The sequence below is a fragment of the Diceros bicornis genome, chromosome 16 (assembly GCF_020826845.1).
Source record: "Diceros bicornis minor isolate mBicDic1 chromosome 16, mDicBic1.mat.cur, whole genome shotgun sequence".
NCBI classification, from domain to species: domain Eukaryota; kingdom Metazoa; phylum Chordata; class Mammalia; order Perissodactyla; family Rhinocerotidae; genus Diceros; species Diceros bicornis.
The window spans coordinates 38,516,302-38,542,739 of record NC_080755.1 but is presented as its reverse complement, the minus strand read 5'-3'; the positions used below and the strand labels follow the sequence as shown (position 1 = coordinate 38,542,739).

At 41.8% G+C, this 26,438-nt stretch overlaps 1 long non-coding RNA gene across 1 annotated transcript; it reads left to right on the top strand.

Moving 5' to 3' along the window:
* The first annotated feature begins 8,114 nt into the window (after positions 1–8,114).
* LOC131415391 (uncharacterized) lies at positions 8,115–25,985 on the top strand. The gene is made up of 3 exons (XR_009222449.1): positions 8,115–8,258; positions 19,993–20,205; positions 24,724–25,985. It is a non-coding gene; the product is annotated as an uncharacterized LOC131415391 (long non-coding RNA).
* The last annotated feature ends 453 nt before the right edge of the window (positions 25,986–26,438 follow it).

Here is a 26,438-nt window from a genome sequence, read left to right as displayed (position 1 = left end):
CTCCTAATTATTTTTATTATTATCACTATTATCATAAAATTCACATTTTACAGCCAAAGATCCAACTAGAGTAATGTCCACAGACAGGAAGAACAATGGGAAAATTAATGAACTGAATCCTCATTTGCGTTTCTGTAGGGAAAGATGATAGTTTGTTGGTTTTAATAAGCTCCTGGATCGAGTTGCTACCATAGACCAGTGCTGCTAGGCCTGGGTACCCATTGGCTAACGCAAGATGTGAAATGCAAATATTTTTGCGTGAACTCAAACACATTTTCATTTCTTAATGGTCACTATTACTAACCAGATAAGAGAAAGACCTATCCACATAAAACAAACAAATGATTAGTTTTGACAACAGAAGCTTAAACAGGACGTTAATTAGCAGTCATAGAGATGGGAAGGTCCTGGCTGGGAACAATTATGCAGACAAACCCACAGTATGGCTACAACGTGCCAGGGTCCCATCCCTCACCATATGGCTGCAGTCTGGCGAATGGCTCGTTGGCAATTCATTACCATATCGCTTGGAACTCAGGAGCGAATGGTTTACGATTAGCCAATTCATTATGCTATCCTTGGTTCCTCAAGGGGACCCTGAGGGCTTGCCTCCCCAATTGTGTTATTTTAAGGACGTATGACAGGGAAGGAACTGCCCTCCCTTCCCCAGCTGCCTCAAAGTACTGTTTGCTATAAAGTTTGCTGGAATGGAGATAGAATCTTTCAAAAGAAAACAAACAAGCAAAAAATCCCCGCAGTCATGAAGTGTAGCCACAGCTGGAACCATTGGAACATTCTAGGAGATAAAAACAAAGATTTCCTCCTCTTTCCCTTCCATCCTACTGAGGACACATCAGCCAACCTTGTGAGTATACTTTAGCTACGGCAAGAGTGTGATCAGAGAGAAAAGAGGACAAAGGCCATTAAACCAGGAGACAGGAAGCCGTGGTTCTCGAAGGGGCTATATTGCTAACTAACTTTGGGTAAGTCAGCTTGATCCTTGATCTTTAGCTTCAGAACCTACAAAATGGACACAATTGTTTCTGTCCTACCCACTTCGCAGTGGTGTGGGGAGCATCTTGGGCAAAGGGTTTTTGATGGAGAAAATTACTCTGAATCCACGAGGCTGATTATGCTGCAGCAGATCAGCAGATGAGCTATCAGAGAGATTTATTCTCGAATCATTAACACAGGTGGGCAAAGAAGAAAGGAGCACAGCCTCTCTCATTGGATTTACTACTGATGGGGTCTGCCCACGTCTGTAATTTAGCATTTTAACCACGGTTGCCAAGAAAGAGTGTACGGGACTTTGCATAAGGGAAAAAAGTAAAGATGAGGCCTGAGAACTGACTAAAAGGAATGCATCTAACAAGGAGCCTGATATAGTAGAAGGAATGCCTGAGGAGTCAGAAGAACGTTAAGACAGCAGGGTTATGGTGACAAACAACCAAAATAGAAGGAACAGAAAAGGGAAGGATCACACGTAAGAATCAAACATTGGGTTAGTTACATGAGTGTGATTTGCTAAGCATTTGGCTGGGAAGGAATGTGACACTGAGGAAGGGAAGTCCCCTCAGTGAGCACAGAGCACAGGTTCCATTCTGTTTAATGTGCATAACAAAGAGACACCCTTTGTAGAGCCTGTTCCATGAAATCCATTACAGCCTGTCCCCAATCCTATAAAACCTGCCTCTAAGTAATAATCCCAGCACTGAGACAGGGGTCCCAATATCCTAGAAACATACAGAACAGTCACAAACACTATCACCACCTGCATCATAAATCTGACCTAGAAGAAGCATGCTTGCCACAATCAACAGTAATTATATATTTAATTAACTCGAATTTTGTTTCCTTCTTTGAATTCCAAGTGCCACTGGGGAAGACTTTCCATGGCCTAGGTCCCTGGTAAGAGCTGTCCAGGGAACTTTCAAATGATGCCTTCTTCTTGTGATATATGTTCCTATAGCAAGCAGCAGAGGTATTTTATTTTTATTTATTTATTTATTTATTTTTTCGGGTGTTTCTATTGTTCCTTTAGAGTTTTTTTTAAATTTTTTGTTTATTGCAGCAACATTGGTTTATAACATTGTAAAAATTTCAGATGTACATCATTCTACTTCTATTTCTGCATAGATTACATCATGTTCACCACCAAAATGCTAATTACAACCCATCACCACACACATGTACCGAATTATCCCTTTCACCCTCCTCCCTCCCCCCTTCCGCTCTGGTACCCACCAATCCAATCTCTGTCTCTATGTGTTTGTTTATTGTTGTTATTATCTACTACTTAATGAAGGAAATCATATGGTATTTGACCTTCTCCCTCTGACTTATTTCACTTGGCATTATACCCTCAATGTCCATCCATGTTGTCACAAATGGCTGGATTTCATCGTTTCTTATGGCTGAGTAGTATTCCATTGTGTATATATATCACGTCTTCTTTATCCATTCGTCCCTTGACGGGCACTTAGGTTGCTTCCAAGTCTTGGCTATTGTGAATAACACTGCAATGAACACAGGGGTGCATGTACCTTTACAAATTGGTGTTTTCAAGTTCTTTGGATAAATACCCAACAGTGGAATAGCTGGATCATATGGTAGTTCTATCCTTGATTTTTTGAGGAATCTCCATACTGTTTTCCATAGTGGCTGCATCAGTTTGCACTCCCACCAGCAGTGTATGAGAGTTCCCTTTCTCCACATCCTCTCCAACACATGTTGTTTCCTGTCTTGTTAATTATAGCCATTCTGACGGGTGTGAGGTGATATCTCATTGTAGTTTTGATTTGCATTTTCCTGATAGTGATTTTGAACATATTTTCATGTGTCTGTTGGCCATCTGTATATATTCTTTGGAGAAATGTCTGTTCAGGTCTTTTGCCCATTTTTTAATTGGGTTGTTAGTTTTTTTGTTGTTGAGATGCATGAGTTCTTTATATATTTTGGAGATTAAGCCCTTATCAGATATATGGTTTGCAAATATCTTCTCCCAATTGTTAGGTTGTCTTTTCGTTTTGTTGATGGTTTCCTTTGCTGTACAGAAGCTTTTTAGTTTGTAGTGTCATTTGTTTATTTTTTCTATTGTTTCTCTTGCCCGGTCAGACATGGTGCTTGAAAAGATGTTGCTAAGACCGATGTCGAAGAGCGTACTTCCTATGTTTTCTTCTAGAAGTTTCATAGTTTCAGGTCTTACATTCAAGTCTTTAATCCATTTGGAGTTAATTTTTGTATACGGTGTAAGGTAAGGGTCTACTTTCATTTTTTTGCATGTGGCTGTCCAGTTTTCCCAACACCATTTGTTGAAGAGACTTTCTTTTCCCCATTGTATGTTCTTGGCTCCTTTGTCAAAGATTAGCTGTCCATAGATGTGTGGGTTTATTTCTGGGCTTTCAATTCTATTCCATTGATCTGTGTGTCTGTTTTTGTGCCAGTACCATGCTGTTTTGGTTACTATAGCTTTGTAGTATATTTTGAAATCAGGGAGTGTGATACTTCCAGCTTTGTTATTTTTTTCTCAGGATTCCTTTAGTTATTCAGGGTCTTTTATTGTTCCGTATAAATTTTAGGATTCTTTGTTCTATTTCTGTGAAAAATGTTCTTGGAATTTTGATAGGGATTGCATTGAATCTATAGATGGCTTTAGGAAGTATGGACATCTTAACTATGTTAATTCTTCCAATCCAAGAGCACGGAATATCTTTCCATTTCTTTGTGTCTTCTTCAATTTCTTTCAGAAATGTTTTATAGTTTTCGGTGTACAGATCTTTCACCTCTTTGGTTAAGTTTATTCCTAGATATTTTATTCTTTTTGTTGCAATTGTAAATGTGATTGTATTCTTAATTTCTCTTTCTGCTACTGCGTTGTTAGTGTACAGAAATGCAACTGATTTTTGTACATTGATTTTGTATCCTGCAACTTTACCATATTTGTTTATTACTTCTCAAAGTTTTCTGGTGGATTCTGTAGGGTTTTCTATATATAAAATCATGTCATCTGCAAATAGTGACAGTTTCACTTCTTCCTTTCCAATTTGGATCCCTTTTATTTCTTTCTCTTGCCTGATTGCTCTGGCTAGGACTTCCAGTACTATGTTAAATAGGAGTGGTGACAGTGGGCACCCTTGTCTGGTTCCTGTTCTTAGAGGGATAGCTTTCAGTTTTTCACCATTGAGGATGATATTAGCTGTGGGTTTGTCATATATGGTCTTTATTATGTTGAAGTACTTTCCTTCTATACCCATTTTATTCAGAGTTTTTGTCATAAATGGATGCTGTATCTTGTCAAATGCTTTCTCTGCATCTATTGAGATGATCATGTGATTTTTGTTCTTCATTTTATTAATGTGGTGTATCACGTTGATTGATTTGTGAATGTTAAACCATCCCTGCATCCCTGGAATAAATCCCACTTGATCATGGTGCATAATCTTTTTAACATATTGTTGTATGCTATTTGCTAGTATTTTGTTGAGGATTTTTGCATCGATGTTCATCAGTGATATTGGCCTGGAATTTTCTTTTTTTGTGTTGTCCTTGTCTGGTTTTGGTATCAGGGTAATGTCAGCTTCATAGAATGAGTTAGGGAGCTTCCCGTCCTCCTCAACTTTTTGGAAGAGTTTGAGAAGGATAGGTATTAAGTCTTCTTTGAATGTTTGGTAGAATTCACCAGGGAAGCCGTCTGGTCCTGGACTTTTATTTTTGGGGAGGTTTGTGATTACTGTTTCGATCTCCTTACTGGTGATTTGTCTATTCAAATTCTCTACTTCTTCTTGATCCAGTTTTGGGAGGTTGTATGATTCTAAGAATTTATCCATTTCTTCCAGATTGTCGAATTGGTTGGCATATGGCTTTTCATAGTATTCTCTTATAATCTTTTGTATTTCTGAGGTGTCTGTTGTAACCTCTCCTCTTTCATTTCTGATTTTACTTATTTGTGCCTTCTCTCTTTTTTTCATGGTGAGTCTAGGTAAAGGTTTGTCAATTTTGTTGATCTTTTCAAAGAACCAGCTTTTGGTTTTATTAATTTTTTCTATTGTGTTTTTGGTTTCTATTTCATTTATTTCTGCTCTGATTTTTATTATTTCCCTTCTTCTACTGATTTTGGGCTTTGTTTGTTCTTCTTTTTCCAGTTCCTTTAGGTGCATTGTTAGATTGTTTATTTGAGATTTTTCTTGTTTGTTGAGATAGGCCTGTATTGCTATAAACTTTCCTCTTAGAACCGCTTTTGCTGTATCCCATAAGTTCTGGCATGTCGTATTTTCATTTTCATTTGTCTCCAGGTATTTTTTGATTTCTTCTTTGATTTCTTCGTTAACCCAGTCGTTGTTCAGTAGCATTTTGTTTAATCGCCACATATTTGTGGGCTTTTCTGATTTTCTTCCTATAGTTGATTTCTAGTTGCATACCGTTGTGGTCAGAAAAGATGCTTGGTATTATTTCAATCTTCTTAAATTTATGGAGACTTGTTTTGTGGCCTAATATGTGATCAATCCTGGAGAATGTTCCATGTGCATTTGAAAAGAACATGTATTCTTCGGTTTTTGGATGGAATGCTCTGTATATATCTACTAGGTCCGTCTGTTCTAGTGTGTCATTTAAGTCCAATGTTTCCTTATTGATCTTCTGTTTGGATGATCTATCCGTTGGTGTAAGTGGAGTGTTAAAGTCCCCTACTATTATTGTGTTACTGTCTATTTCTGTTTTTATGTCTGTTAATAATTGCTTTATATATTTAGGTGCACCTACATTGGGTGCATAGATATTTACAAGTGTTATATCCTCTTGTTGGATTGTTCCCTTGATCATTATGTAATGCCCTTCTTTGTCTCTTTTTACAGTTTTTGTTTTAAAGTCTATTTTGTCTGATATGAGTACTGCTACCCCAGCTTTCTGTTCATTGCCATTTGCGTGGAGTATCTTTTTCCATCCCTTTACTTTCAGTTTGTGAGTGTCTTTAGGTCCGAAGTGTGTCTCTTGTATGCAGCGTATATGTGGGTCTTATTTTTTTATCCAATCAGCCACCCTATGCCTTTTAATTGGAGCATTTAGTCCATTGACGTTTAAAGTAGCTATTGATAAGTATGTACTTACTGCCATTTTCTCATTTTTTTTTTCTCAGTGTTTTAGTAGTCCTTCTCTGTTCCTTTCTTCTTCTATATAGAATTGATGGTCACTTTAGTTTGACCTCTGTCTGAAAGCTGTACTCTTTAACTCCCCTCCTCCTTCATGTTTTTGATATCATATCTAACCTCTTTTTTGTGCATTTGTATCCATTACGTTCTTATCATGGAAATAGATAATTTTTCCTATTTGTGGTCTTCTCTTTTCCCCTTAAATCAGTCCCTTTAACATTTCTTGTAGCACTGGTTTCTTGGTGAGAAACTCCTTTAATTTTTGCTTATCTGGGAAAATTTTGATCTCTCCTTCCATTTTGAATGATAACCTTGCTGGGTAGAGTATTCTTGGCTGTAAGTTTTTTCCTTTTAGCACTTTAAATATATCGTGCCATTCTCTTCTAGCCTGTAAGGTTTCTGCTGAGAAGTCAGCTGATAGCCTTATGGGGTTTCCTTTGTATGTAACTTGACATTCTCTTGCGGCTTTTAGGATTCTCTCTTTATCTTTAATTCTGGACATTTTGATTATGATGTGTCTTGGTGTGGGCCTCTTTGGGTTTTTCTTGTTTGGGGCTCTCTGTGCTTCCTGTACCTGGATGTCTGTTTCCTTCCTTAGGTTAGGGAAGTTTTCATCTATTATTTCTTGAAATAGAGTCTCTGCCCCCTTGTCTCGCTCTACTCCTTCCGGGACACCTATAACACGGATGTTAGTGCGCTTGATGTTGTCTCAGAGTTCCCTTAGACTGTCCTCACTCTTTTTAATTCTTTTCTCTTTTACCTGTTCACCTTGGGTAATTTCTTCTAGTCTTTCGTCCAGCTCACAGATCCGTTCTTCTGTATCCTCTACTCTGCTTTTGAGTCCCTCTAATGAATTTTTCATTTCCAGTATTGTATTCTTCATTTCTGATTGGTTCTTTTTTATATCTTCCATTTCTTTGTTGACATTCTCACTGAGTTCATCAATTCTTCTCCCCAGATCAGTGAGCATCCTTAACACTCTTTGTTTGAACTCTCTGTTGGGTAGGTTGCTCATTTCTGTTTCACTTAGTTCCTTTTCTGGGGTTTTGTTCTGTTCCCTTACTTGGAATGTATTCTTTTGCCTCCTCATTTTGCCTCTTTCCCTGTGCTTGCGTCTATGTATTAGGTAGGTCAGCTATGTCTCCTGCTCTTGGATAGGTGACCTTATGTAAGTGATGCTTAGGAGGCTTCCAGTGTGCTTCCCTCAGTTCTCAATGTTCCAGGGGTGACCCCTATGTGGGCTACGTGTGTCCTTCTGTTGTGGCTTGTTTGCTCTCACTGTATGCGCCCAGGGAGGCCGAGTTATGCTCCCGACCAGCTGTTGTAATGCTCAGCTGCTTGTAGTTGTTGTGGGCCCTTCAGTCTCTTTATCAGGTGTGAGGAGCCCCTGCACAGTTGGCTGCAAGTTCTAATACCACATTTGTGTTGCAGTATTTCTTTTAAGTGAGTAGGCCCCCAGCGTGGCAGGTTGTTAGGCTCAGGGCCTTACAATTGCTGTAAGCCTCTAGCCTATTAGGTCTCTTGTCAGCTCTCTGAGGTTTGCAGCTGGGTGGGGCTGGCCTCAGGCACAGGAGCACCCAATTGTTTGAGGCTTTGGAAGGTGGGGCAAACCCCCTATGTGGGTCTTTGAGAAGCACAAGTCTTCTGCAGCTGACAAGCCCTGCCGCACACAGGTCCACACACACAGTCAACACAGTCTTGCCCCGTGTGCGCGCCCTGACCTCCCGAAGCGGACCCAGTCTCTCCACAGCGGGAGCCCCACACCACCACTGCCCCACACTCTCCACCCACTCCTTGTGCACACCCTGCCCCGCTAAAGTCGGCTCAGTTGCCAGGCTGCAGAGAATCCAGTCACCAATCTATGCTGGCCCACAAGTTGCCTGAGGGCTTGTTGTTGGGTGGGGCCAGTCTCTAGGGTGGGCTGCCTGCCCTGTCTGAGCTGGATTAAATAGGTGCTCTAGAGGGTGGGGCAGACCTGGGCTAGCAGGCCTCAGGAAGAACTCCAATAGCGTCTGTGTCAGCACGCCCACACCAGGCCACAACAATGGCCGCCGCCAATGTCCGAGTCCCTGGAGAGGTCTCACTTCACACTGAGATGCACTCAGGGCCTATTAGGTGAGTCTCTTTTCACCACAGCACTGTGCACCTTTCTTTCTGGTGATTTTAGGATGCTCTCTGAAACGGGTGAGTTTGCGCGTGGGCCCTTTAAGAGTCGGTTTTAGTTTCTTTGTGAACCAGCTTTTCTGGGGGTACTCCCCAATGTTTTAGTAGCAGGCAAAGTCAGATATTATGCCACTCATCTCGATTGTGCTGGGTCCACAAAATGCCCACAGCGGGGGTGCTCCCCTGCTCAGGGCCCCGCGCCTCCAGCGAGGGCTGCATACCTGTGAGCTGCTCCCGGGGCCGTGAAGCTGGCGGCTCCTGAAGGTGGTGTTTTTCCTCTCCAGAAGGAAGTCTCTGCCTCTTCCACCTCAAGTAGGATTGTCCGTTGTTACAGGAGTTCCTCTCATCCAGTTTTCAGTTCTGTCTCAGGGGTAATTTTTCCACGAGTAGTTGTAAATTGGCTGTGTCCACCGGAGGAGGTGAGTTCCGAGTCTGCTTACGCCGCCATCTTGAGTTCGCCCCCCAGAGGCATTTTAAAAAGTAAAGATTTATCGATCATTCTCTTTTAGAAAAAAAACCCAAAACACAGGTCCTTCTCAGAATCTTGTGGTTTTAAGGAAGCACTGCCCAGAAAATCCAGAGACCCAGGTCTGAGTTCTGAGACTGACACTGATTCATGGTGCAGCCTTGAGCATGTCAGTTAACTTCTTCAGGCCTCAGTCTCTCAACTACAAAGTGACTATGAGGTGCACTGTGGTACATTGATTAGACAATCTTTAATAAAATGTTTGTCAGATCAAAATGATTGCAGAGATCCAGAGTTGTGCCTTTGCTTTATGGATGCTGAAGAATGCATGTGGGTACTTTTCAGCTCTATCACTCTAGCATCCCATGATTCAATATTGTTGCCCATATTTCTGAGATATGGGCATTCAGTGACCCCTGTCAACAACACAAATCCTAGATATGAAACTGTTCCTATAGGAATGGGGTGTATTTTATGGTTCATCCTCCTGGTCTGGTGAGCCCAACCAAACACCTACGGTGTGCCAGGTGCTCTGCTAGGGTCTGGGGTACAAGGACGAGAAGGCACAGACCCTGCCCTGGAGGAGCTTATGGTCTGGTGGGAGGGAGTTAGACCCATGAACAGGTTATTTCAGTGTAAGAAGGTACGTGAAACAATAGACTTTCAGAGAGTTTCTCAAAGTTTTTTCCCCAAAGCAAGTTTTTTCACCTGCATGGGAAACAACTGGGGGGTTTGATAAAATGTACATTTTTGTCTCACTTCCACCCTCCAAATCTGAATCTTAGGGTGGAACTTGGGAATCTGCCTGTTTAACAAGCCCTCCAGGATCTTCTGCCTGACACAAAAGTTCATTATGGGAAAAGTTAGCTGTGGGAACTCACAGAAGGATGACACAGCATCCTGCCTTTAAGGACCGCTGATTTGAGCTCTGTGCTTTTTCAGGTTCTATGGGAAATCCAATAACATTTAAGATAGAATCCATTCCCTGTAGGAATTTACAGCCTATACTTTTCTCTAGAGCCATAAAACCAGGATATTGTATCCACGGATAAGGGGAAAAAAGCAGATTTGGAGCTCATCCCTCATGATATTCGCCCTCTGGCCAGCTGCAATGACGTGCCAGCTTCCTCCCCCATGACTCTCCTTTCCCTGGAAGAGAAACCACTTGACCAACCATCTAACCATAGGGAGGCTTAGCTCTGCCCAAGACTCTGGGACCACTCTGATCTTAGGAAGGTGTTAAGCAGTCCATGTGGGTTCCTTGTCACTGCCAGTCCTGCTCTGACCTTCTACCTCATTATCAGACCTCAGCTGCATTCTGGGCTCCTGCTTCATCCTTATCCAGTGTTCTGGGACCTCTACGGCTCTTGCTTTTCTTTTTCTATGCCAGGGATGTGGCTTTCACCTGCAGCCCTGTGAATGGAGGCAATGCCACCTTCTCTACGTAGTGACGTGGCATGGTGTAGGCAGAAGACAAAGCATTTTCACAAGTATCATTGCATTTGAACTACACAGTAACTTACACATTTCCCAGAGAGATAATGGTATGTGTATTTTATAGATAAGTTTTAGGAATTTGGGAAAGTTCACAGTGCTGGTAAGTGGCAGACCCAAGTCTCAGATTGGAGTCTTCTTACTCAGCTATAGTATATGTCTATCACAGAATAATCAAAGGTCCTTTATTGGGGTAATGACTGTGGACAAGCCACAATTGGAGAGTCACTCTTTGTCTTTTTCTGGGTGTCCACTACTTGGAATGGCCTCTGATGCATTTGGTGAGCCAGTTTGCCAGATTGGAAATAGCCTGGCATTTGGAGTCCCTCTATTCTTTACTCTCTGTATGATCTTGGGCAAGTTTTAACCTTTCTGACTCTTAGGTTCTTTGCTGGTAAATGGGACAATAAACCCATACTAGAGAGTATTATTGAGTAGATTGAATGAAATAATGTAGATAATGTCCTTGGATCAATAAATGTTAATTTCCCTTCTATTTCCTTCTTCTCCTTCCACTGCTCATGGAGCCCAAGACATGCATCACCCCTTACTTCTGCAATGAATGGCCAGTGTCATACTTCCCAAGTCCCAGAGACTGTTGAGGAATGCTTCCTGCTATGTCATCTGACTCTGATGGTGACTTGGCTTGTCCTCATCAGAGGTGATCCCTCCCTTCCCACAGCACCGTGGAAATCCCACCTCTTTCTGAAACCAGATAGAACCTGGTGAAAAGGCAGAGATGGATCCACCTTGAGCTTGCTAGTTTGTCTGCATTTTTCCCTGACCCTTACCTCTGAACCTCAGTTAGGCACAGTGGAGCACAGAAGAAAGGGCTGGGAACTAGGAAAGGATAGTCGTTCCAGTGGTCATGTTCTTTCTTGGGGAATTGGAAGCCTGGATACACCTACTGGATGCTACGAACACTCGTGCATCAGAGTAAAACCAGCATTTCAGGTCAGAAAATATTTTCCAGCCACTCAGCATACCAAAGAGACACTAGTGCTCCTTGGAGTGGGTTCAAATATAGGCCAAGTGGCCAAGAGGATTGATTATTTCTACAAAGGATAATCTTTCTCACACACTATATTCTTTCTCTCCAAGTCTCCTTTTTAAAAATAATAAATAGCCAATTATTATCAATTTATTTGCTGTTTCTTATAATTACATTATCTATGATTAACTCACTGGAGTCTAATTTGACTCTAGAGTTGTTTTGTAGGAACATTCCATCATTGGGCACGGTGGGACTCTTGTGAGCACAGCCTGACTCTGGTGGGCTCACGGAGCTCAATTAATGCACATGGAGAGGGACAAAGAAGAGGATGAGAAATGGCAGGAGGCTGAGTCTTGCTGAGTTGCAAAGTCTCTCCACCTCCATTATTTCATTTGATACTCACACTAGCTCTATGAGACAGCTAGAATAGCTATTATCATCTCCAGTTTACAAACTGGGAAATGGACCCAGGTCAAATCATAACATGGTGCTCAAGATAGGAGTGAGACCCATGTTGGTACCCTGCTGGTGTATCTCTAAGGATATTAATCATTGATTTTACTGGTAATCATTGTGTAATGGTTTGAATTTTGCAAAATGTTTTCAAATTCCTGATCTCATTTGGTCTTTAGAACAATCCTGTGAGGCAAAGAAGAAATGATAATGCCCATTTTTACAGAGGAGGTAACTTTGGTTTAGATAGGTGGTTTTTCATACCTTTAAGGTATGAAAACCGGGATGACAATCCTGGGCTTCTGCCTTCCGATAAAGTGCTTCATTCCATTATAGCACCCCTAGAAGCCAAGAACCTACTAGAAACATGTGGTTTAAAAGCAACATGGAACAGTCACATGAAATCATACTACATTTTGTACAAAAGGCTATTCTCTGGGACAGAGGCTTGTAATTTAGGGAGTCTGTGAGCCTCCCCTGAAATAATGTTTATATATGTGTATGTATACGCATAGCATGTATATGTCCATACAAACCATATTTTGGGGAAATTCATTAAAACTTCCATGAGATTTTCTAAAGAGCATGTTACCCCAAAACATCCAATGAGTTAGTTGATTCTGGTCTCTTCTCCCCCAGTGGAAGACTAAGGTGGTGGGGGTGGGTTCTGGACTGGGAAGGAGGTGAGAAGGCTTCAGAGGAGACCAGGGAAATAGGGTCATCAAGGCCAAAGGAGGTGGTCTTTTTTTTTTTTTTTTTTAACTTTTTTTGCCTCTGTGTGTGGGGAAGATTAGCCCTGAGCTAACATCCCATGCCAATCCTCCTCTTTGTGCTGAGGAAGATTGGCCCTGGGCTAACATCTGTGCCCATCTGCCTCTACTTTATATGGGATGCCGCCACAGCATAGCTTGACAAGCGGTGCGTCAGTGCGTACCTGGGATCCGAACCCACGAACCCCAGGCCGCTGAAGTGGAGTGCGCGCACTTAACTGCTACACCACACCACCGGCCCTGAGGTGAATGTTTTAAGATGTTGGGTTCAGACAATGGATACACGTGACAAATACACAGTGACAAATGCTGCTGAGACCAAAGGCTTGGAGAAATTGGCGTATTTGGCAGTCAGAGAAATTTCTGTGGAATTGTTGGACCAGAGAGCAGACCGTGAGGTATTAAAGAAGGTGAAGATGAGGAAGGGAAGACACTGCATATGGAAGTATTTCTTTAAAATCTGGCAATTAAGGGAGGTGGAGAGATGGAATATTAGCTTGGGGGGAAAGCAGGAACAAGGAAAGGTCCCTCTCTCTCTTTTTTATTCCCCTTAAAAATGGGAGATGATGAGTTTGTCGAGGAAGAATCTAATTTAAAGGGAGAGACCAAGTGAGAACGAAGGAGCCTAATTAGGAGACAGGACGGGGTGAATCCTGAGCTGAGATGGAGAGTTAACTTTAGAATAGATTTGAGACTCTCCTGAGGCAGGAGTGGTGATGGGAGGGAGAGGTGAGGATACAGAGATAGTGTTAGCTTCTCGCACGTTTCCTGCCAATTTCGTCTACAGACTACTTATGGCACTTACAGCAAGCAGCCAGCTATGCCATCCAGTCAGGCTGTTCCTGTCACCTCCAGGCACAAGGCCTCTTGGCGCTGGGTGTCTGGCAGCTTCTCACTGCCCTTCCCAGCCTGTTCCGAGTCTCTCCATCCCCCAGCGTCTGGCACTGACCCTGCCCAGGGGCTTCTCCAGCTGTTCGCTGTGGCCTCTCCTCAAGCCCCCAGCTTCACAGAATTCTCCTGGGAGTGATTTCAGTAGTAAAATACAGAAACATATTTGGGCACCAGTTTTCTTTGTTATTGATTTATTTGATTGCTAAATCTTCTGGAAAACTCACGCTACACAGTATAGAGATACATCACTTTATTGTTACAGAATAGATTATCTTTGGCAATTTTTGTATAGAGCTTTGTTTCTGGGCCTTGCACAGGAATGGACTTCCAAATTGTTTCTAAGGTGTAATCAGAGTTTTCTTATTATTTTACTTTTAGTGTCTTTCCCAGAGATACAACCTCCTAAGTCTATGGAGAAACATTTCAATGAGATCCTGAAGCACATCTAAAGGTCTTTTCCACCCACTAAAATTCTCCAAGTATTAAATTCACCTCTAATTTCCCTTTCTGATAGAAGGTATTCAGAGGCTTTCGAAGGCTGGCTATTACCAGACTGTGAGGACATCTCCCTTAAGCTCCTGAGTCACTGGGCCATTTCCTCTGGGAACAGGGCCACATCTAAAAATCCTTTCTGATCCCAAAGATAGGTTGCAGTCGCTGCTCTATGTGTGAGGACTGTCCCATGGCAAGGCTGGCAGTGCTGGGGGTTACTTTTGAATCCTGTTCTTCCTTGGGGACCCCCCTGCCTACTGTTCTGTGTGTTTAACCTGCTCATTGTCAGCCCAGTTCCACACCTGGGTACGAAAGCAAGATGTAGGTCAAGTTGGAATGGATTTTGTTGGGGATGCAAAAAGCTTCCCTGACCATCCTTTTAAAAATAATATCCCTCCCTCTTGCCTCACTGATCTCTGCCCCTCTTATCCTGCTTTATCATTCCGCATAGGACACATCTCCCTCACCTGACAGATTATTTATGTGTATGTTTGTTTTTTCAGTTGAATGTGAACTCCATGGGAACAGAGGTGTTTTCTGTTTTCAACATGCTGTATCCCCACGGGATAAAGCACAGTGCCTGGCCCTTGGTAAGGGCTCATTACATACTGTTAAATTGTTGAATGAATGTGGGGATCAGGTCAATACTTGCTTGAGTCTGGGAAGCAGTGAGGTGTAGTGAGGAAAGAGCTGAATTAGGAGTCAAGAAATCCAGGTTCACCGTCCACCTCTGTCATCAGCCACCATGTACCTCACTCTTACCACCTGTGAGGCGAGCTAGCCACTGAAGCCCCTTACAACACTGACAATCTCTGGATGTTTGAAAGGAAGGGAAGTGTAGGAGAGGACATGGGCTTTGTTGATATTCAGCGTGGGTTTACCTCCTGGCTCTGCCACTAACTTGACCACCTTGGAAATGTTACTTAACTTCTCTGAGTTTCTATCTTTTTGTATAATAAGGGTAATAACTTCTCCTTTCGTAGAGGACTGTGAGCACTGAATAAGTGATATGTGTGAAGAATTGGGTTTGTTCACATCTGCTGCTACTATTAAGGATCAGGTTGTCCTTGGGGATGGGAATGGCCTCTGCTCATTCATCTTTCCCACTTCAACTGTCTGGTTTGGAAATAGATCACTACGTTAATGGGCATGAAGCACGGCCCCACAGGAAACTGGTGTGTCACAGGGAGCCTCACCTGGCCTTTGCTCATATCAGTTGGTAAAGCACCTTTTGGTGGCCTTTAAGATTTCAGCAAGCGGGTCAGACTTGTGAGCTGGAGCTTCCCCAGGTTCTGGGAGGGCTGCACTTGGACTCATGTCGTAGGCATTACACGTCCTTTCCATTCTTTTTTCTGGACTCTCGGCTGCCACATTGAAAATATTAATTATCCTACCAGTAGAGTTCTGAATTTGATTGGCATCTCTTGAATAAGTGATCGAAATCCTTCAGGAGCTGGAGCTAAAGTTATTAATGAGTGTGTCTTTCACAGAGTATTATGGAGAGGACCAGAGAAGAAGTGGAAATGACTCGCTTCAGTAAGACGGCAAGTTGGTTTCTGTCCCCGCAGAAATGCACATGGGCGGAATCCCAAGGCCAGAGCTGAGAGTTGACCTTGACTTAATCACTGCTCCTCTGACCTGTCCTCAAGGCTTCAACTCCTCACCCTGTTCTGTAGGGTCACCAGGTGGCTGGATGGTATTTTGAGTTCTATAGTGGTTACTAGGGATCAGTCAAGTCAAGTTTGTACCCTTCAGTTTGGTTTAAAATAGAAATGTGCCACCAGGGTCTTAGAAAAAATGCTTTTAGACCTCTGCCTTTGAATGTTTTTTTTTTTTTCTTTAATTTTTCTACTTTGGCCAAAATTTCTTCCTCCTTCCACATGCCTGGGTTCTCTTTTTGCCACTTTTATCTCTCCTTCCTCTGTCTGTCCTTCATTTCTTGCTGCTCCACCTGCACCCAGACTCACTTATGCATTTGACAAATATTTGAGAGGCGGGAACAAGGAGGGCGTCAGACAGAGGAAGCAGCACATGCAAACGACCACAACTTAGGGAGCTCACGAAGTGTTTTGGGAAACCCAGGATTTGAGCGTGGCTGGAATATGCAATCCAGTGGAGGAAAGGTGAAGTTGAGAGGAAAGCAGCAGTCAGATATTGAAGGGCTTGGCTTTCAGATTTCAGGAGTTTTGACTTTATCCCCAAATTTACAGAGAACCATTAAGAAAGGGTATGTGTGTGACATGATCCGATTATGTCTTTGAAAGCTGTAGCTCTGTAATGCCAAGACTGGTTGGAGGGTGTCAGCTTGGAAATAAATTAAAGCCAAGGCTGAAGGAGGGCAGTGGACAGATTGGAGAAATGCGAAGGGAAGAGGAATAATACAGTTTAATGACTATTTCAACGATGGTGAGGAGGGAGAAAGAGGAGTCAGAGATGACCTCGAGTTTTGGGTTGGTCAAATGAGAAGATGATGTTGGTAACCGAGAAAGAAGCAAAGAGTAGTTTGTTTTTTGGCAGGGTTGATGATGTATGACTATGGACACGAGAAAGGACAGCAAACAGAGCTGAGGGCAGGAGCATGAATGCATAGCAGCACTGACTTGGGGAGTGCATAATTTCTCCTGCAGAGTTCAACTGCCCAGTGGAAGAGTGGACATGGCTGACTTTGGCTTTATAAGTGGTCACCCAGCTCTCTCCTTCCTGTTCCCTGGATGGCCCTTCTATATCACCACTCTAGGGAAAGAAGTGCAGGACATTGACAAGGTACACCCACTTTCTGCCCTGCCGGGGCTTGACTGAAAAGATGAGAGTACATAGAACATTTGTCTGAGCTGCTCACCATTCCTCTCTTCAGACATATTTTGGCAGGAGCGTGGCTTTCCATTCAGGTGATCAAGGAGGCAGCTTGATGTTTCCATTTAGTTCTTAGGCAGTGGCCTTACTTGGCCAAGTCAAATCTCATCAAAGCCTCATGAGAGCGGAAGCTGGTCCCTACTCACTAAGCTCAGATATTTTATCAAAAGCCTTCATCAAGTGCCTAATGTGTGCATGGAAAAAATAGATATGAGGCACAGAGGAAAGTGAAGTTAAGGAGATCCACCCAGAATCTATAACTAAGAAGCTAGTATGAAGCAATTCAAAGAAGAGAATTTTGGCCAAGAGTAGGAGGACTAGAATTCTTGTTCAAGCTCTCTGGTTTACTGCTTATAGCTCAGTGGTTCCAAGCACCATCTCTGGAGTCAGAATATCTAGTTCAAATCCCGGCTCTGTTCTTGATTAGCTGAGTGAGTTTGGGTTATCACAAGGTTTAGTTAATCTGTGTGTCTCAGAGGAGGCTGCCATAAGCCAAGGAGGGCTCCTTCAGAGAGGTGAGTTGGAAAGTTAAAATCTGGGTGTTTCTAGCAGTTGCTGAACCTAAAAGACAAGTTGCACTTCCTAAAGAGTGGGAAGTGTGAAGCATAAATGCAGAACCAGAACTGTGGTGAAAGAAAAAGGTTAACAATTCAGTCCTATCCCTGTGGTGGTGGAAGATGAACGGGCAGACAAGGGTTTCAAGTATAAGTGTCCCAAGTAGAAGTCTGGCCAAAGTAGGAAGCAACCAACAGCAAATTGGCTCCACTGAGGAACCATTACCGAATCCATGCTCTTTCTTGCATGGACAGGAAAGCAACGTCCAGAGGAGGCAAGCTCTCATCCATGGGCACACAAGGAGTTCCTACAGGCTGTGGCGGCCACTACTAGCTGTTAACCCACCAGCCATTCCTCCTTCTTCCTTAGCTTCAACTTTTTAGCTGGGCACATTGCTGATTGAATCAAAGAAAACGTTTCTTACCCTCCCTTGGGGTTAGGGATGACCAATAAAATGTCCACGCAAGTTAAGGACTTTCAGGTAAGAATTTTTAGCGAGTTACAGACAACCTATAGGAACTATTTTGCCCTTCTCACCTTCACTTCTTCCTGCTTCCTTCCTGGATCTCTTGGAGCAGCAATGACCACCTCAGATCATGAAGTGACCTTGGAGATGGAACTCATGTAACTAGGGATGGCACAGCTGAAAGATGGAAAGAGCATGAGTCCTGGAGACATCTTGCAGCCACCATATTAGCCCCAGATTGCCTACCTCTGAATTCTTTTAAAGTTGGGAGAAACACTCTCCTATTGTATCTAAGCCATTGTCATTCTTGGGTCCTATTCTTAGCCACAGAATGCTGTTCTTAATGCCCTGGCAGAACTGGGACTTCCCGGGGCCTGCTGTGTCCCTTAACTATCATGCTTGGCACCTCTTCTTCCATGACCCCACTGCTCCCATGTGTGGAACTGTCCCAGTGTGCATGCACGAGCGGAAATCCAAAGCCAAAATAATTTTCAAAGTTGTCAGCTCTGTTTCCTGCAGACTCATGCTCCCCACTGCCTTCTCATTTCCCCGGGAGGAAAGAGAGGCTGCTGGTGAATAACTTTGCCTTTCCCAAATTGTTTACTATATCAAACACTCCATATCCACAGCACAGAATGTTATGATGTTAACATCTTGCTGAATTTGGTATAGTTTTTTTTTTAATTAAAGAAATAAAACATTATAGGTTCAGTTCAACTCTCTTTGTGCTGTCTGTCTTTGATCCTATTATCCTCTTCCTTCCTCCAAGAAGCCATTCTCCTGAACTTGCATGGATCTTTCTCTGTGTTCTAATGCTACACGTATATTTGAATCTATAAATAATAGACAATATTATTTTGCATATTTTAAATATGGATGTAAATGATATATTAATGATTTGATTTTTTTCATGCAACTTGAGTTTTCTAAAATCATCCCTCTTGCTACATGAGTCCAGCTCGCTGAGGCTCACTCACTGCTACGAAATGTACACTGCTTTTCCATTGCCGTATTGATAAGCATTTAGATTGCTTCCAATTTTTCAATATTACAAATAATGCAATAATAAATTTCCTTTTACACATCATACTATACCTGGGGATGAGTTTTTCTAGAGCATATATCTAGATGTAAAACCAGTTGTCATAGAGACGCATCTCTTCCCTTTCATAAGATATTTCCAAATTGCTGTCTAAAGGACTTAAAACAATTTGCACTCTCTCAAGAATGAGGGTGCTCACTTCCCACAAAAACTTGGCATTGTGGAACCATTTAGTTTTTGACAATTGGATAGGTATGAAATGGTATCTTTTTGCTTTAATTGGCATTTCCCTGATTATTAATGAGGTAGGGCATTTTTTTATATTTTTATAGGCCATTTTGATTTACATTTCTGGGAACTGTCTATTTTTATATTTTGCCTGATTTTTATTGGGCTGTTTGTCTTTTACTTACTGTAGCCTTTTCCCCACATGTTTTAGATATTAATCCTTCGTTGGTTAAATACATCACAAACTCTTGCTCTAAATCTCTCACTTGTTTTTGGTTTTGTTCATGGTGTCTTTGATCATATAGAAGTCTTAAATTTTAATGTAATCCAATTTATTCCCATTTTTCTTTTGAGCTTTTATTTATTTATTTATTTAATTAATTTATTTTTTGTGAGGAAGATCAGACCTGAGCTAACATCCGTGCTAATCCTCCTCTTTTTGCTGAGGAAGACCGGCTTTGAGCTAACATCTATTGCCAATCCTCCTCCTTTTTTCTCCCCAAATTGAGCTTTTTTTTTGAATCTTAAGAATCCTTTCTTTCCTGATTTTATGTAAAAATATCTTCCTGAATTTTATTCTAATAGTTTAAAAGTTTTAGCCTTAAATCCATCTGGAGTCTACCTGCAATATTTTGTGTATAAAATAGAGCTCTAATGTTAATTTTCCAGTATGAGGAGCTAATTATTGTGACACTGTATATCAAACAGTCCATACTTTGCCTACTTATTCGTAATTCTCCTGTCATGTACCAAATTTCTAAAAATGCATGGATCTCTTTCTGGACTTTCTAGTTTATTCCATTGGTCTCTGTATCTCTCCACCTCTGTCACACTGTTTTATCAAATTTGATGCCTGTGGTATAAGTCCCTCTTCTTTTTGTTCTTTCTCAAAATTCTTTTGGCTACTCTTGGCCCTTTTCATTTTCGTATGAAATTTGATTAATCTTTTAATGAAATACTTTTTTCCTACCTCTTTCAGCAGGTACTTCTCTCCTACCCCACCCGCATTCCAAAGATCTGGGTTCCAGCTCCAATTCTGCCACCAAATGGCCATCTGTTCTTGGGTGAGTCATCTAACCTCTCCAGGTGTTAGTTTCCTCATCTGTCAGATCTGCTCTGCCTACCTCACAGGGTTGCTGAGCTGATCAAAGGAGATAAAGACATGAGAATGTTTTGAAGAGTTAAAAACACCAAGGTAAAGGCAAAGAGTTAAGAACAATAGTCTCAGGAGTGGCCTAAGACAAAATGTGAAAGTTAGACTATTTTTTTCTCAACTGTCTTCTTTCTATATCCTTCCTGGCTGTCTTTTCTTCCAAACTTCCAGGGTTGTGAGACACAAAGGTCTTCTATGGGGATAGATAGATTTATCATGATAGTGTGTTAGAGGCAAATTGAATTCATAAGGCCTGGGTCCAATTTCAGACTCTAGTTTTGTGACTAAAGATAAGTCACTCAAACTCGTTGAATCTCAATTTATTCATCTTTACAAGGGGCATAAAAATTCCCTCCCTAGTATTACGAAATTCAAAAGAAATATTGTAGATGAAAGTGCTTGGTAAAAGTGAACCCTCATAAGAATCAGAAGGCGTTGTTATTAGTGTTCTTGCTGATATTTATATGTTAAAAATGACTTACTGGAAGGCAATGATGTTTACTGTGTTGAAAGGCTTTGATTTGCTCTTGCCACTTGAGTCTAGGCATGTAGGAGAATCAAACCCATTTTGTCTACAAGTATGGTTGACCCAGTACAGCGTCTACACAGTCTTCTAGAAGATGCAGGAGGTTCCCTTCTTAAATACCATTTCCTTTAGATTTTGTAGCTTGGATGTGTGGAGAAGTGGAGATGGTTGGGAGTCCATGATGTCTGTCTGGACGAACAGATAGAGCTGTCCTTACGCAGGTGCTGAGCCCAGCACTGACGTGAGGGGGTAAGAGCCTCAGGTGTTAAAGGGTGGGAACAAATCAGTCTTTATACTCTCCTTGCAGATATCATTCAGTTAAAATGAACATAAAGGTCAGCCCTGATGTTCTGTGAAAGGACTTCCTCTGGAGGGAGCATACTGCAGTGCCCCTGCATCTTTCTAACTTTGCTACTCAGACAACGGGTGCATCTCTTGCTCCTGTGCTAGGATCAGACTCAGGCTTGGGCTAAATGACATTCATGGGCCAGATGACATGAGAGTGTAGCTCACTTGCTTAACCTAATACAGAATGCACTTTTCCTTGGTAATTAGGCTCTTGCTTTTTCCTCAGTTCTATTGAAACAGGATTTCTTATCTATTCTCTAGCCACCTCCATGGCCTTCACTGGACTCTACTGTTTTGAACACCAGTCTCTGCTGGAAGTTGCTGGAATATTTCTAAGCCAATATCAACATTACCACTTCTGTTCTCAGCCTCTGCCAACGGCCACTTCTCTGGTGTGGTTTTGGTAGATCCCTGGATTTTTGACCTGGGTTTAGATCTTAGTTCTCCAAATTCATCATCTGCCTGTCCTTTCTTCTTCATCTACACTATTTCTGACCCAATCTCCTTCTCCTATCCCGAGTGATCCCTGCTTGCTTTGCTCCCATTTTCAAGCAACATCAAGGGTTTGACTCATCCAGGCCCTGTCGTGTCTAGCTTTACACTGGACGAGGCACATGACTCTTTTCCTTCTGATTCCTAAGTTCTGAGTCTAGGACCACTTTGTGAAACCTGTCATTCAGGTCTCATTCCAAACAAACCACAGCTGACTTTATTATCATTATTTTTCAAATATGGACATGAAACTTAGGAATAGATATTCTAGTAGAAGCTGTGATTGCTTATATCCTCCTTCATGAATGATCACAGGAAAAATGCATCTCAGCTGGTGACCAATTTATGAGCCAAAGCTTGATGACTAGTGGATTTTGTCATTTTTCTCTCTACTAGTGGACCTATAGGTACAATTAAAAAAATTCATTTTGGTTATGCTGAAAATAATTCATTAAAACTTTTTAGTACTTAGAGATGGGATCAAAGGTAGCTGTGATGTGGCTGCTGGTGAAAATTAACTCAGACTTTAGGGAAATCCACCATTTTTAGGACTTTTAGAAAATGTCCTTAGCCTGAATTTTGTTAGGAGTAAGTATAATAAAAAGCCACTGTAATTAAAATACTTATAAACCCACTACACAGAGCGATTGTGGAAAAAAAAAAACTGGACACAAATGGCATAGAAATAGAGCCTCATTTGGCCTATTCACCCTCCTAGTGGGAAACCAATACAACTGCCACTTCATTAACTGCTCTGTGTTAGGAAAAGCTGAGCTGACCACAAAATAATAATGGTGATAGCACAGCGATAATGATGACTCTCTGCTACATTTATCTAGCATGTTATACTTTTCAAAGCACTTTCTGTCTATTCACGTTTTTGAGCCTGGAGTTCTCAGTATTTCCATAAGAAATGGAGGAGGTGGAGAAAGTGGGCATCTTCCACCTGATCTAACAAATGAGGGAGTCGTGGCCTACAGAGTCTAAATGACCCTGTGTCATCACAGTGGTCAACAGCAGGACTGAGCCTGGGGGCTGCTCTCCATATGGGGATCTGTGTTTACTGTAGCTCTCTGCTCCTCACACTTGGAGTTACTCAATACAGGGGCAAACACTGTCTCCAAAGACCTTACACTGCAAACCTAAGGCTATGGGAAACAGTTCTTATTTCGCTCTCAAAAGAAAGAATAAAATCACTAAAGAATTAGTCATTAAAGTTAGCCGGGAAAAGGCCAAAGAGTTGAATGGCGGAGAAAGAAGACCTTAAGAAACCTAGAAGTGGACACCAATCTGTCACCTGCCCCACTAGAGTTTGTGATGCTGGCCAGTGATGTCTCCAAATGTGCCAGAGTGGACACATTTTCCTCATTCCTGGGGCCTCACTCATGTATCTTGGAGCAATTTCCAGGAGCCCTGTACATTACGGCCTCTAAAATCTCATCACCAATACGAACACTACTTGCCCCTACCCCACCACCAGACCCAGGTGCAATTAGACTCACCTTAAAGGAGATAAGACAACCAGAGGCCAATGGCACAAAGAGGAACAATCCTCAAAGGCACCCCCAAATCATCTGAAAAATGAGGGAGTGAGACTAGAGGTCTTCAATGGTTCTGCTTATTCCAACAAGATCCCATTTTACATTTGGCGTCATAGTACAATTTTGACTTAAAAGACTTGAGTTTGAGAGCCATATGGTAACTCTGACAGGGTTATAATGTGATCCTGGTCATTATCACTTAGGCTTCATGAGGTTCAGTTTTCTCATGTATGAAATGGGTGTGATAACAGTGAGTCTCCTTTCCACTTTAGAAGGTTGTAATGAGAGTCAAATACCTAAATGTCAAGCACTGTAGAGAAGAGATGGTTTTGGTTATGGTTTTATTATCGATGGTAGTGCTAATCATCACAACTATAGCCTAATAGTAACAATGATATTACAAGAATCAGTGACTGTGGTAGTGCTGGTAAGGCATTTCTGAGATTATTCATTGTAGATACTTGCTGAAGAAGTCACTGGTGTTGAGATAATGTGTACCGTGCCCTTTCTTGAATTATTTCCTTGAAGCTTTATGACAACTCTAAGAGGTAGATCCTATTATTGTCATTTTACACAACAAGAAACCAAGGCTTAGAGAGAGAGATAGGTAGTTTTCAAGTTGATATCTTGAGACCCCATTGGCCTCCACAGACTTCCAGCATTGGTGGGCACCACTAGCACTTCCAGTGTAGAACAACCTTGAGACATTGATAGGTCAACTAATCCCTGCTCTGTGGTTGACATATGAATGCCCACTAAGAATTTCCTCATCAAGAACTTTCCAACTCTATGATTTTCCTAATAGAACCTATAATGTGTGCTCCCCTAGCAGAGAGTGGAGTTTTGGGGAAGTGACTGCCAGCCAGGGACTAACCCAAGGCCTCTTTCATCAAAGTGAGGCCGATATGACTAGTTCTCAACAATGGGGTGTGATGTGTGTCAATTGTAGGCCAAGGTGGGTAGGAACTGGGGGTGCCATCTTTACTTTCTCCTTCCCTGTCAGCCAGGTAGATTCAAAAAATCCAGCATAAAACTCAGAGGCCCTAGAAGATGGTGAAGCCACAAGATAGGAGGCACCTGGGTTTCTGAATCACTGTCTTGACAAACACCCATTTGGGCCTTATATGAGGGAAAAAATGATCTATCGTGTTAAACCATCACGATTCGGGTGTTATCTGTTACATCGGCGATTGTACTATAGATCCCAACGAAAAGAGATCCACCAGTATTTCAGACCTGGTTCTAATCCCCTGCCATCTTGGAAACCATTGCCTTCCTTCCCCATGGATACCAGTTTGCCCATCCTAAGCTGCTTTCTTTGTCCTCTATATAGGTGTAGAGCAGTTGGTTTGCTGTCGAACAACCAATAACTCTTATGTTTGATAAAACAGTAGTATTCATCAGTAAGTGACATTAAGATAATATTTACATTGCTGGAGAAGTCATTCCAACCCTGAACCAGCAGCATCCCAACTCAGGCCCTCCTGGTGGCGTGAGGCAGGAAAACTAATGAAGTATGGGGATTATTAATGACTATCTTCTCACTCATCCATCCATTCTTGTTTTTCAAACTTGCAAATATGTTTAGCAGTATCAGATCTGTTCATCTATATTTGACATATAAATAGAACATATCCCTTTGGAATTTTGCAGAGAAGATGGCCACATGGTCATGCGACCTCATGTCTGGAAGAAACTAGAATTGACCTGGCAAGACACTGGTTCAAGGGAAGAAGATCTTCATAGGACCCAGCTCTCTCAGGTCAATCATAGTTCCCATGTGGTCATAGTGACCTCAGGGGGGAAAAATAATTGTAGTTTTCCATGCTAGCATTATTGGTGGTAATAGTTGTTTTAGAAGACACAAACACAGCAACAAGTTCTAGAACATACTCACAATTTCCTTGGACACAGTGGGATCAAAGTGCTCTATAAAGGGTCTGATGAACTTCTATTTAGTTGACTTCAAATCGTAAGCAAGAAACAGTCCTGTAAAGATAGACAGTGGAGGTCAGAAAGACATCTAGAAGATTTAAATTGCTTTGTCTTTTAATTTAATAATATTTACTCTTTTTAAAATAGTAAACAATACATGTTGGTTTTAGAAAAAATAGAAAATACAGATTGGGAAATAGGACATAAGACTCATCTGTCATCCCACCATTGGCTATAACCTCTGTTAACCCATGGAATCCTTATAGATTGTTTCATGAATATTTGTGTATATACGGATATATATTTTTTCTATTGTTTTTAGTTTACAAAACAAGGATCATACTGTACATACTATTTTGTGATCTGCTTTTCTTTCATTGAATAAGATGTTATGAATATCTTCTGCCAATAAAGAAACTTCAACTGTGTGGTAGACAGCTTCTAAGATGGTTCCCAATGATCCCCGCCCTCTCGCATACACACCGTTGTGTAAACCGCTCCTCCTGGAGTTTGGGCTGGACCTCTGACTTACTTCTAACCAATAGAATATGGCAAGAGTGATGAGATGTCAGTTCTGAGATTAGGTTACAAAAAGAATCTGGCCGCTGTCTTGCTCACCCTCTCCTCCTCTCTGGCTTGCTTACTATGATGAAGCCAACTGCTATGTTGTGAACTGCCCTACAGAAAGGAGGGCAGTGGAACTGAGGGAGACCTCCAACCAACAGACCTGGAGGAACTGAATCCTGCCAACAACCACTTGATTGAGCTTGAAAGTGGATTCTCTCCAAGTTAAGCCTTGAAATGATTCAAATACCTTGATTGCAGCCCAATGAGAAGCCCTGAGTCAGAGGACCCAGTTCGGCTCTGCCCACAGACTCCTGACCCACAGTAACTGTGAGATAATATATGTTTATTGTTTTAAGCTGCTAAGTTTTGGGGTAATATAGCCATAGATAACTAATACAAACCTCATGGTTGTTGATAGCTGTTTATTATTCTAATATAAAGTTGTACCATAATTTACACAATCTTTTATTGCCGCAGATTTTTGTATTTTATTTGTTTTGCTATTATAAACAGAACTGCAATGAATGTCATTGTAGCTAAATGTTGGTGCATATCCTTCATTCTTTCCTAAGGATAAATTCCTTGAGGTGGCGTAGCTGGATTTCAGAGTTTCCATCTTTTAAGGCTTTTGAGATGCCATTTCCCAGTTGCTTTTTGGTGGGATTGTACCCATTTACACCCCTGCTGGCTGGAGTTTGAAGTGGCTGCTGGCCCACACCAAAGGGTTTACTTTTCTGAAGCATTTTTTGGTTAATTTCAACCATTCTGTCTTGAGCTGTGTCTCCATGCAAACCAGTTAGAAACAAAATCAAAACCAAATACAAAAACCCAAGAATGAAGACTAAGGTTGAATCTTCAAAAGTGCT